The sequence below is a fragment of the Anser anser genome (genome assembly GCF_964211835.1).
Source record: "Anser anser genome assembly, chromosome: 2".
In the NCBI taxonomy this organism is placed as follows: domain Eukaryota; kingdom Metazoa; phylum Chordata; class Aves; order Anseriformes; family Anatidae; genus Anser; species Anser anser.
Genome location: NC_139721.1, coordinates 65,138,131 through 65,149,599, shown reverse-complemented (window position 1 = coordinate 65,149,599; position 11,469 = coordinate 65,138,131). Strand labels below are relative to the sequence as shown.

Below are 11,469 nucleotides of genomic sequence, written 5' to 3'. Positions count from 1 at the left end.
CTTGCACATACAAATTTCCTTTCTGTAGCACTGGGATCACAATGGAAGATAATACATTTCTGCCTTCTGCCTCGCCCACTTCTACAAGGCTGTCCTGATGTGTAGTCAGGGATATGCACACTAACCCATGAGTCTGAAAGTGACCTGAAGTCTTATAACTTAAATGCAGCTTAAGATGGCAGGCTTTGCACCAAATTTCTGAGCAAACATTTCTTCCCTGTCAGCTCTGCATGTGAGAACTGTTGCCTGTAGCTGTACAGCGGGTTGGTACATTTTGTTATTTCTTAAATTGCTGCAGAAAGTTTTGCCTGATTTTTTTGATCAATCCCCTAAGCCCCAAAAGCTAATATAAGAATCAGGCCAAGCCACAAGATTCTTAAATGAGGAAGCTTCTTATCTGTCAGAAATGTTGTTATGTTTTGTATTGTTTTCTTCTTCAGCAGCCTCATAATAAGATCCAGAGTTTCAGAACTGGCATCTTTTATCATGAATTATTGTGCTATTCCTACATCTAGTAAGCAAGACGTAAGTAACAGAGTTCCTCTGAGGCAAGATGTAGTTATGTTTTCCATTAAAGCACAACATCATACATTTGTTTTCATTGTTGGAAGTGAAGAAGATATAATGTATTTTTGGTCTGGTTTGCATTCAGTGGTCCAGGTATTTGAGTACTACTCACAGAATGGTACTGCAGGGCCCCTGTGTCTCAGAGTCTATGTAGCTTCTCACACGTAACACACATTTGCACCAGCATGCCTAACTCTCAAAAGTAGCTCCATCCTTTCAACATCACTTGTTTTCAAGCAGTGGTTGATTTCTGTCATTCTGCGTCATTTAGGTAATAACTGTGACACCAATGTTCTCCTCTATTTTAAGTACTGAGATGTTTGATCTGTTTGAGCAACTGCCCTCCTACAAAAATGCAAGTGAAAGATACAGTTCTGATCTGCATTACCTGGACACCTACTGCTCCGACATGAAAGTATTTTGGTCCCATTCCAGGGTCCAGCAAATATTTTTACATTTAACATTTGCATCTCTAATAAAAAACACTGTCAATGATACAAATCGTATTGGTAGCACCTAAGAAGTGCAGGTTTTATATATGTAGTTTGGTTTAAAATACATTTGGTTTGTTTAGCTGAGCATCATTTATACAGGCCTGGAAGGAGGCAATAAAGATATCTGAATGTGTTATACATTGAGCCCTACATCTGGGGGTATGGCCACTGTGTAAGCTACACTATATACCTTGTGTGTATGGCACTAGTTGCGTAGCCTTCAGCATGGTAGTATACTGAGGTTGTAACTTTGCTAATGGCAAAGCTTAACTGCATTTAGTCTCCAAAGTAGAACCTAAATCCTTTCACTTGTTTAAAAGTTGGGGTTTCAGGAATTGCAGAGCCAGTCCTCAGTGTTGTCAGCTACATAAAATGCAGATCACCCAACTCTCTATGACACATTCTAGAAACTTTCCAGAGCTTCTTCTGTACGGTCTACACAGGCTGTCTTTGGCCTCCCACTGACAGGCTGGTCAAAACCCTATGTGGGCAATTTTCTTAAAATTTGGCATGTGGATCTCCTTATTTATTCCCATTAAGATGAGCTTCTGGTGGTGATGAGCCTGGTGATGAGCCTTAAGCTGAGCCTGGTGGTTGCTTTTTGCTGTGCTACAAAGGCACACATTTTCTGCTAATGAAGTATGATAGCCTTGCTGTTCTTTGCACTACTCCTTGATTTTCTTCCTTAGTCTTCAGCTGAGGCAAGGATTTTCAAATCGTTTGAAAAAAAATTTAATGAGAAAGAATTTTTGCATGGCTTATCCTCCCTCCCACTCACAGTGGTTGTTACCATTTTCTCCTGTTATTTGAGGCACCAGTATTTCTAAAGAGACATTACTTACATGGAAACAATATTACCTGGAAAATCTTATCTTCTCATACTGCTGTTTTTTCCCAGTTTATCAGGTGGGATCAAGCTAAAATGACTAATCCTATGTCCAGCTTGCAGTCAGTAAGCCACAAATGAGACTCTGAGGTCAGTACTTTGAAGTCCAGCAGCAGAAACAGGAGTGGTTGGATGACTCAGATTTAAAAGGCTGTGCGTGTATCAGGAAACCTTTTCTTGGTCAGTCTGTTGTATTGGGTTTACACGGCAAGGTTTAGGTAGCAGGAGGCTGCAGGGGTGGCCTCTGTGAGCAGCGCCCAGCAGCTGCCCCATGTCAGATCAGAGCCAGCTCCAGCCGGCTCCAAAAGGGACCTGCTGCTGGCCAGAGCCAAGGCAATAAGCAATGCCGTTTATGCCTCTGTGAGAGCTGATTTAAGAAAGGGGAAAAACAAAACAAACAAACAAACAAACAAAACTGCTGCACAACAGCAGCTGGGAGAGGGGAGTGAGAACAGCCCTGCAGCCCCCCAGGTCAGTGCAGCAGGAGGGCAGGAGGTGCTCCAGGCACGCAGCAGCAGTTCCCCTGCGGCCTGTGGAGAGAGGCCCCTGGTGGAGCAGGCTGTCCCCCTGCAGCCCACGGGTCCCACACGGAGCAGATCTCCACGCTGCAGCCCGTGGAGGAGCCCCCGGTGGAGCAGGTGGATGTGGCCTGGAGGAGGCTGCGGCCCATGGAGAGCCCCCGCAGGAGCAGGCCCCGGGCCGGAGCTGCAGCCCGTGGAGAGGAGCCCACGCAGGAGCAGGGGTCTGGGGGGAGCTGCTGCCCATGGGGGACCCGTGCTGGAGCAGTTTGCTCCTGGGGGATGGAACCTGTGGTACAGAGCCATGTGGGAGCAGTCCTTGAAGAGCTGCTGCCTGTGGGAAGCCCATGCCGGATCAGTTTGGGACAGACGGCATCCTGTGGGAGGGACCCCACGTGGAGCAGGGGCAGGGAGTGACTGTGAAGGAGCGGTGGAGACGAAGCGCTAGAGACTGACCACAGCCCCCATTCCCTGTTCCCCTGCAATGCTCAGGGGGAGGAGGCGGATGAGGGTGGAAGGGAGGCAGGTGCTTTTAGTTTGCTTTTAGTTTCTCATTGCTCTAGCTTGTTAGTAATAGGTAATAAATTACATTAATCTCCCTATGCTGAGCCTGGGACAATAATTGTTGAGTGATCTTCCTGTCTTCATTTCAACCCTTGAGCCCTTTCCATCGTATTTTCCTCCCCCCCAGTTCCCTTTGAGGCAGGGGAGTGAGAGAGCGGTTGTGGTGGAGCTCAGCTGCCCAGCTGGGTAAAACCACAACATCTGTAAAAGATTAAACAACATTTTCTCCAGGAAAACAAAAATAACAACAACAACAACAAAAGCTTACCAGTGGCTTGAAATGTTGAAAACAAGGTTGGATGCAATAGCTTATAGAGGAAGAATGTTGTGGCAATGCAGGTAATAAACAAAATGGCTTGAAAGTCCTTTCTGATGTCTCACACCTATGGAAGGGCAATTAGGTGTGGGCACAGTTACAAAGCAAGTGGCATGCATTGTGTTTTCCTCAGTCAGATTTGTTCTTCTGTTCTAATTTGCCTGTAATTAATACTAACACAAATAGGTGTTGGATTTTTTGGTTTGTGGTGTTGTTGCTTTGTTTTGTTTCAGAATAAAACCAAAGATGTATACTGGACTGAGGTTTTAAATCATGTCAATGATTCATCTGGACAATTTCTTTTAGTGTTAGGGAGAATACCACTTTTTATTTATGGGTGCAGGTGGAACAAATGGTACCCTTGGGTATAACATTGATAGTCATGCTTCATTGCACACGTGAAATTTAGAAAAGGGCATTAACAACTGAAACAAGTGCTCCCACATGAGGAATAATATTAAACAAATCTAGATTTAAGTCCTAACCTTCCTACCCATAATTCCTGTCAGGAGCCTTTGAAGTCTGATACTATAAAGGCTGTGAAGCTTTGAAACCGAAAACAGAATTTCACAGGTATTAGCATGATAATTAGGAGTCTGTTTTACACATAATTTTAATTTGAAAGTAAGTAATCAGAGTTTAGATGACACTTTGCTTAATTATGTTGAGTGTTTGACATGAAAGTAAATTAATGGCAAATTGATTTACACCATCTGCTACTATAAACACGTGGAAAACCAGAAGAACTTCAAACGCTTTATCTTTATCCATTCCTAATATTATTACCTGAAATAAATCTCCCATTATTTTTGTAAGATTTGTCTGGTTTCCCATTTGTAAGAAACAGTACAATGCTCTTGCCAAGTCCTTCCCTGATGAGGAACAGAGTGGCCAAATCAGCTCTATAGAGACACAGGAGTGTGTGGTTGTAGTTGAGCCTGTAGCATGTAACTCACTCACTGCCCACGACATGTGAGATGAACTGAGTTTTCAAAGTGTTAAGCTTTGCAGACTTTGCAGAACGTTTTGGGTGCAACTGTATAAAAAAGGGAGAGTGCCACTCCAAACACTCAATCCTCTACAACATGGAGAGAACTGGAAACAAAGAGCACACATATTCAAGTTCATCACTAGCCCTTCTTCTTAAGCGAAGTCTTACACATCCCAGCCTGAGGTCAGTGTCAAGTATTAGCATCCCCCCAGTTTTACAGACAGTTTCATTTTTTTTTTTTTAATCTCACAGTGAAAATTACTTGACAGTTTAAACACAGGAACCATTATCACTCTAATGTTTTCCTTATGAGAAATATGTAATTGGAAATTGCTTCCTCTCCTGAGGAGCATGGCTTTCTATATAAAACATACAATTCGTATCCAACAAAAAAGAATACGGTAAGAATGAGTTATGGCAGTAAAACAGTGAAGCTATTTTAGAGTGCTAACATTTATTTGCTTTCGTGATAGAATTTGAAAAAGCTATACCAAGTCTGGAGTATTTCAAAGGCAAACACCATTTCCCACCTAGAACTATTGCCCGTTGTTATGCGTTCTGTCACATAGTGGGTACATTTAATTTAAAACCTAGGACTCTATTGCATGCAGCAAACACATGCTATTCCTGGGATTTGATAAAAGTTAAGACAGACTGTGTTCACTTTGTTGGGGTGTGGCAATTTGAAAATATTCACATTTCTGTGTCCATAATGGAGAGACACGTGATACAGGTGGGTCGGGTATGGTACTACTTCATGGTAGTTTAGGGTTAAATGGAACAGCCATGTTATAATTCTTGAGATTAATGTACTTTGGGGACAATTTTTAAAATAATGTGAACGCTTTAACAATGTAGGTCTCTTTTCTCATTTTACTAATCGATGTGCAGGACTACTGTGCTTGTGCTGTCTTCTTTATACAGCCTTTGGCCAATGGTTTTCAGATCACTTTAGAGAACAAATTACGTAAAAGAGATTATTTTAGAGAACCTGCAGAAGAGATAGGCCCTGGAAGATGAAAAAGCCCAAATGTGCTTGAGCAGAGACATTTGACATATACACTACCCTCAGCAGAAATATACTAATGCCTTTGATTTATGCTGCAGTGACGATTTAAGCTACATGGATGGTAGGTTTGTATAGGTTTGTGAACAGAAAAATAGCAACTTACAAATGATTCTGCACTGGCTGACACTTTTCCAAACAAATTAATTTAGCTCTCTTAACTCCAGTGGCAAAATTCATGTGATCTCTTTATGAGAAATATCCCTTACACCCTATTTCATTTTCAGATAGCTAAGAATGGTTATTAAATTGAGACCAGTTTATCAATTATCACATTCACAGAATAGCAATTTTAAGTCTATTTTCCCTTGAAGGTCTCTCAGATTAGGTAGGCGGAAAGATTGAATGAGGAAACTAGAAATAATTTCCCTTTATCTCTCTCTCATATTTTTTTCCACATTTAAATAAATGGATAACAGTTTTTCTTAGATACAAAAACTAATGCTATTCATGAGCTAATTTTCCCTATCGTGAATATACCACGTTTGATTTTATAGTAAGCCAAAAAAAAAAAAGGGTTTATAATCTATGGTTAATTCTTCTCTTAGTATTATCCTGTAGTCCCTCACAGATTTTCTTGCTGCCCACTGACACCACATTATATTTAGTGACGCATCACTGTGGTTCTCATATACATTCTCATTTAACATGACAGGAAGGAAGTCTAGTTCCAGATGGCTTGGTCAAAACTTCAGGCAAAAAGGTCTGGCCTTCTGAAACAGTCCCCAGGTTTCTGTTTGCCACCAAGCATCAGAAGAAGAAATCCAGAAGGTAAACCAGGAGGGTTCCCTTTGTTTTTCTTTTATGAATTTGTGTGTTACAAAATTTAGGCAACTTTTTATTACCTCTTCAACAGACCATCTTATTTTTCCCATCCTAGTGGTGACTTGCTCTATGGAACTCCAGGGCCAGGGGACCCAGATATGGTTTTATGATAATTAAAATTTTAACTGGACTGGTATGTGAGAAAAAATGAATAACATCGTTATAGCCATAACATAAAGGCAAAAAAAAAATGCTTTTAACAGAATAATTAAATTTTCTATGCTTGATTTTCATGACAAGATTGGAATGTTTCCACACCAAAGTGGGATCTGTGCATGTACAGTAGAACTGCACAACCTGTGTGATATTCCACTGTGGGGTTTCCCTCTCCCAGACACATAGCATTTGATAAAAAAATGAAGAGATGAGATTTAGAGACTTAGATTTTTACAAAACCTGTTTGGTATGAAATTCTAGGGAGACAGTATTTGCAAATGGTGCTAGAAGTAGGCAGAAATTATTAGCAGATTCTGCTTATCTACTTTGCATCTTTGGCATAAAAATAGTTTATCTTTTTTACTTCATTAAATATGCAGGTTTTTTTTAAAAAAAAAAGGTAAAAAATGTGAGAAGATGCCACCAGCCTCTTTTACAAAGTGACTTTAACCACAATAGTATCCAAATTTTTGTGACTGGCTGCTCTGACCTCTATAACCTACATAGAAACAGTCAAGGAAAAAAATACCTTACTCTCCCATGTCTGTCTGTACTCGGAATTTAGATGATTATTCTTGCTGGAAACTTACCTTGTCCTTAACAAGAAAAATAAGAAAAAGATACACCTACATGCAGGATAAGCCTGCAAAATCTTGTCAAGTCAGTGGGCCATATTAGGATACATAAATTTATTTCCTTGGATCTTATGAATAAAAGATTAGTCTATTATACCTGAATTAAACCTGTATTTCTAAAAGGTTATGGGATGGGTCTTGACATTCAGGATGGCCTTCAAAGGCAAATTTGTCATTTTTACTTACTGATTTACATGTCTAATTATAATGCTACAACAATCAATTGCAAATCCCTGAGGGAATATAGGCTCCCAAACACAAAAATATATTGCTGAATTGACTTTTAATGCATAAGAACAACTGCAAAAGTCCATTCTCCTAGGCCAGAGTGTTCTAGCAGTAGTACTTATATAAATACAACATTGGAAGCGGATCTGTTTCTATTAAACACATAGTCCTGTGAACAGTTGTTGGTCTGACCAATGTTTTTGCCTGAATTTGCACTGGGAGCCATCTGATCTCCCCGCTGAGGTGCAGTTTTCAAAGACACACTGGCAGCAGGCTAGATTCCCCAGCATCTAATAAGGTGGGGGCACTGATGACCATGTCTGTATTAGCAAGGAACTGCAGACAAATAGTGCTGGGTCTGTAGAGAGCAACAGGATATCACAGTCTCTGCTATCAACATTTCAGGGAGCTTTGAGCATGGCTTGCCTAGTCCCACAGACTATATGCCCATATGAGACTGAAGTGCATTAAAAACCATTCTGGAGAGCATCTCCCAGTTGAGTTGCATCTGAGAGGAATCCTGTTCGTACACAGAGACCACTCCATGACATGAAATGGCACACAGCAAGAGCGGGCAACTGGGAAATTTTCTTCAAAAGTGCGCTCAGAATGCTCTCCGTATATACAGCCTCTCTCCTTTCTCACCTGATTTCTTCAAACCTGTAGGAAACACACCTCTCTGAAACATTTGTCTTTTTGCTTTTTCAAATTTGGTTGAAATATCCATACAGATATGTTGACCGTGGCTGTGACTTGTGTTCAGAAGTTGCTATAGGGAAAATGAAACAGACATGAAGCAATACCACATATTCTAAGTACATTAACAGGGGGCACTTTAGATTTATACGGGCTTCCTTGTCAAGCATATGAGGAGAAAAGTTAACTCTTAGGGCCAGGATGTCATCTTGTTTCAATGTTGACTGACTTGAGAGTATACGTGGTGTTTTACCCAAGTCAAAGACTTGAACCGTTGTGTTTACAAAGTGCAAACTCATTTAACTGAATTGATCTGAGAAGGACTCCTGATTAAAAAAGACTTTACTGGGGATAGCTGCTCATTATGCATACCCACAGCTTCCCAGAGAAACTCATTCTCGGCACCCTGCTGTAGCAGAGATTAGTCATTATGCAATAAAGCTGCACTGCTGGGACTGCATTTGCATTATTAAATGAATTAGAGTATTACTTAGTAAAAAGCAGCCACATAGCTGTGATCGCCACCCCAGAACCTAGGCTGATGCAGCTGGCAAACGTTACAGGTACCTCACAGTTTGGAAAGAAGTGCATCCTCATCTCTCATGGTTCATCAGACTTGCGCTGGAGTCTATAAAACACAGTATAAGGGAGGCCTCAATAGGAATTTAACATTAATATCCAAGGACCTGCTACCAAAATCAAAGCTACGGTGGATGTTTTTTATAAAACATTACAAGAATGAATTTTCAGTGTTTTTTTCCCCACTACACGAAGTCTGCAGCAGCACTGGACAGGTCTGGACCAGAGCTTCTCCCCATGTGCTGCCTCACCACAATGCTCCAGCCACATCAACGTGCAGGCAGGTACTCCTCAGCCAACACCACTAACATGGGATGTGCCAGTGGGGAAAGCTTGCGAACTGTCTTTGCACAGTCACCACATCTCTTGGAAGTTCTCTCTTCTTCTCAGCACAAGTTTGAAGCGCGTGTGTGGAAAGCATCTTTTTCAGTTCGAGCTAAAAGACACTAGAAGGACTTACACTGTCCATATCACATTTGTTTTGGGAGGCCGTGTAAATGAGCTGAGGCGTTTCGTCTTCTTAAATTTCCTCTTGGCCTCCCCAGGCCACTTAAACTTTTCCAGTCCTTTAGAAGGTAAAATTGAACACAACTGTAGTAAGGTAATGTATGCAACTTTGAGCTGATGTGAATTAGGAGCTTTCATGAGTTCAGTGCAGTTAAAAAAAAAAAAAAAATCCCCTCACTCTTCACAGCTACTGACCACGGCTTTGTAGCCTCCATGCTTGCATGACTTGCTCATTCCAGCCACGCAGCATGCAGAATGTGGTTCGTGGCCACCTGTAGAAATGCTGGCTGCGTCTCTTGCCTCTGCTCTGGACCGTATCCCCAAGGGCATTTCAAGAGCTAAGCCAGAGCGAGCTACAGTCCAGGGCTGGTGGTGTGGCTGGGCAGTCAATTAGGGCACGTGCTTTCACTCAGGTAAAGGTTTAGCAGTTCAGGAGTCATGTGCTGTAATTCAGGCAGCCCGAAATGCCATGTGAGGAAAACCAGGAAGGGAAACTCAGCTGCAAGCACGTCCTGGATACACAAAGGGGTGAGAAATGGCTGGTGGCCAAATGCAACAAACTGGTGGGTTTTAGGGTACAAATACTGAGTTCAGTATTATCTTAGAATAAATAAATAAATAAATAAATAAGTCAAAATCATGCACTCCAGAAGTGCATAGTTCCTGTTTGAAATGCAGATGACTTTTTTACCCCCCTATGGTATCTATTATTGCAAGCTGGAAGCAAATGGGTGACATAAACTTGGTTCATATCGTCAAGGTTACCACCATAACAGCAATCAATAAGGTGTAGATCCTAACCATTACCAAACTCCAAAAAGCAATTAAATCAGCAGGAAGTTAAAAGTTTAATAAAATAACAGGAGCTCACATGTTTTGTAAGTCTGGGTCTAAATGTCTTAGCTATGGATACTTTGGTCTGTTGTCAATCAAGTGGAGAGCACCAAGGGTCCAGGCTGATCATACAGACTATGCTGATCCCACAGCTCAAGGATAATGAAAGGAGCAGTACTTCTTCCTCTCCTCCTCCTCTTTTTTTGTCACTGATGCCCTCCATCTCACCCCAATGGTCCCAATATCTTCCCTGAGCAAACGTGGCAATATATGACCTTTAAAGAGATAGCTGAATGTATGGAAATGACAGAAATTAACTTACAAAAAAGAAAAAGACCTATTTTTTTAGCAATAACAGACTGTGAAGTCAGCTCAGTCATCTCATGTGGTTGCATTGTTAGTCCTGCTGAATGTAACACACACAAACACTGGTAAAAAATTATGCTGAGTTTTCAGACCACAATATATGGCAGGCAGAAAGCTGCCTTTCCTACTCTTGCAAGGTTATGTGAAGGTGCAAGAAAGTAGGGTCTGGCTCAAGACATGTACGGTCCCCCGTGCTGATTAAAAGTGGTCTTTCCTTGCACTGGTGCCAAGATGCTGCCTGAAGTTTCAAGTGGTTTTGAAAACAACGACAATTTCTTACTTGAAATGAAGGACCAACAGCTTAATATTTAACCTGTAGCTGTTGTCAGCTATTTAACCTTGCCCAGAAGTGGAGGTAATTCCCCCTTGCTAATGAAACTGTAAAAATAAATAAATAAATAAATAAAATAAATTTAAAACAACGTGTGCCAGTTTTCTGGTGGAAAGTCACAGTACTGTAAAGCTACGCAGCTAACAAGTGTCGACCTTTTGTTCCTAGCCATCCACGTACATTAAAACCTTACCGAAATGCAATTATGCAGTCTTAGACATAAAGTGTTGGGAATTGAATAGGTATACTTAAATGAAACAAGGAGAAAAAAAACAAAAAGGCTGTAGGGAAGATCAGTCAGAACAAGCTAAGCGTTGTTTTTGTGGCAGGCCTGAGAAAGAACTGTTCTAATTTTATCACGTTGGTTCTTGGCTAGTTGTAACGTTTTTGTTATCAGAGCAGATTTCTTTATTTGGACAGAGAGTGACTAAGAAGGGGTGATTTATTCACGTTAACAGACAGTCACTACTAATGACTCATTAACATATGATCAGAGAGGGTTGGTAACCCTCCAGGCCTGTGAACAGGGCAGCGCAGATTAGCAGAAGAGACGAGTCTGCCTTCAAAAATTTGTTTCAGGAAAGTAAGCCCGATAAGGAGGCTGTTACTTATTAAGCACCTAGACGGAGTAGTGGATATGCCTGCTCAAGGAATGGGCAGATAGAGATTTCTCAAACTCCTTGAAGTCATATTAAATTTGAGACACAGTCCTCAGCTCTTAATAGCCTGGAGGTGCCAGCCTCATGCATTCAAAGGGAACAAATGAGGTTTTGAGAAATGCAGCCCTGTACCACAAAACCTGTCTGTGGCACTGGGGGCTGAAACTTGCTGTTTCATTTCACTGCATCAGTGTAGGAACTACCTGATGTAGCCCTGTAAAAGCTGTAAAGGGTAATTTGCTTTTTAGCCC

The 11,469-nt window shown here is 41.3% G+C and overlaps 1 long non-coding RNA gene across 1 annotated transcript; it reads left to right on the top strand.

Moving 5' to 3' along the window:
* The first annotated feature begins 1,140 nt into the window (after positions 1–1,140).
* On the top strand, positions 1,141–7,970 carry LOC310894180. The gene is made up of 3 exons (XR_014579649.1): positions 1,141–3,368; positions 6,058–6,173; positions 7,652–7,970. It is a non-coding gene; the product is annotated as an uncharacterized lncRNA (long non-coding RNA).
* Positions 7,971–11,469: the final 3,499 nt, after the last annotated feature.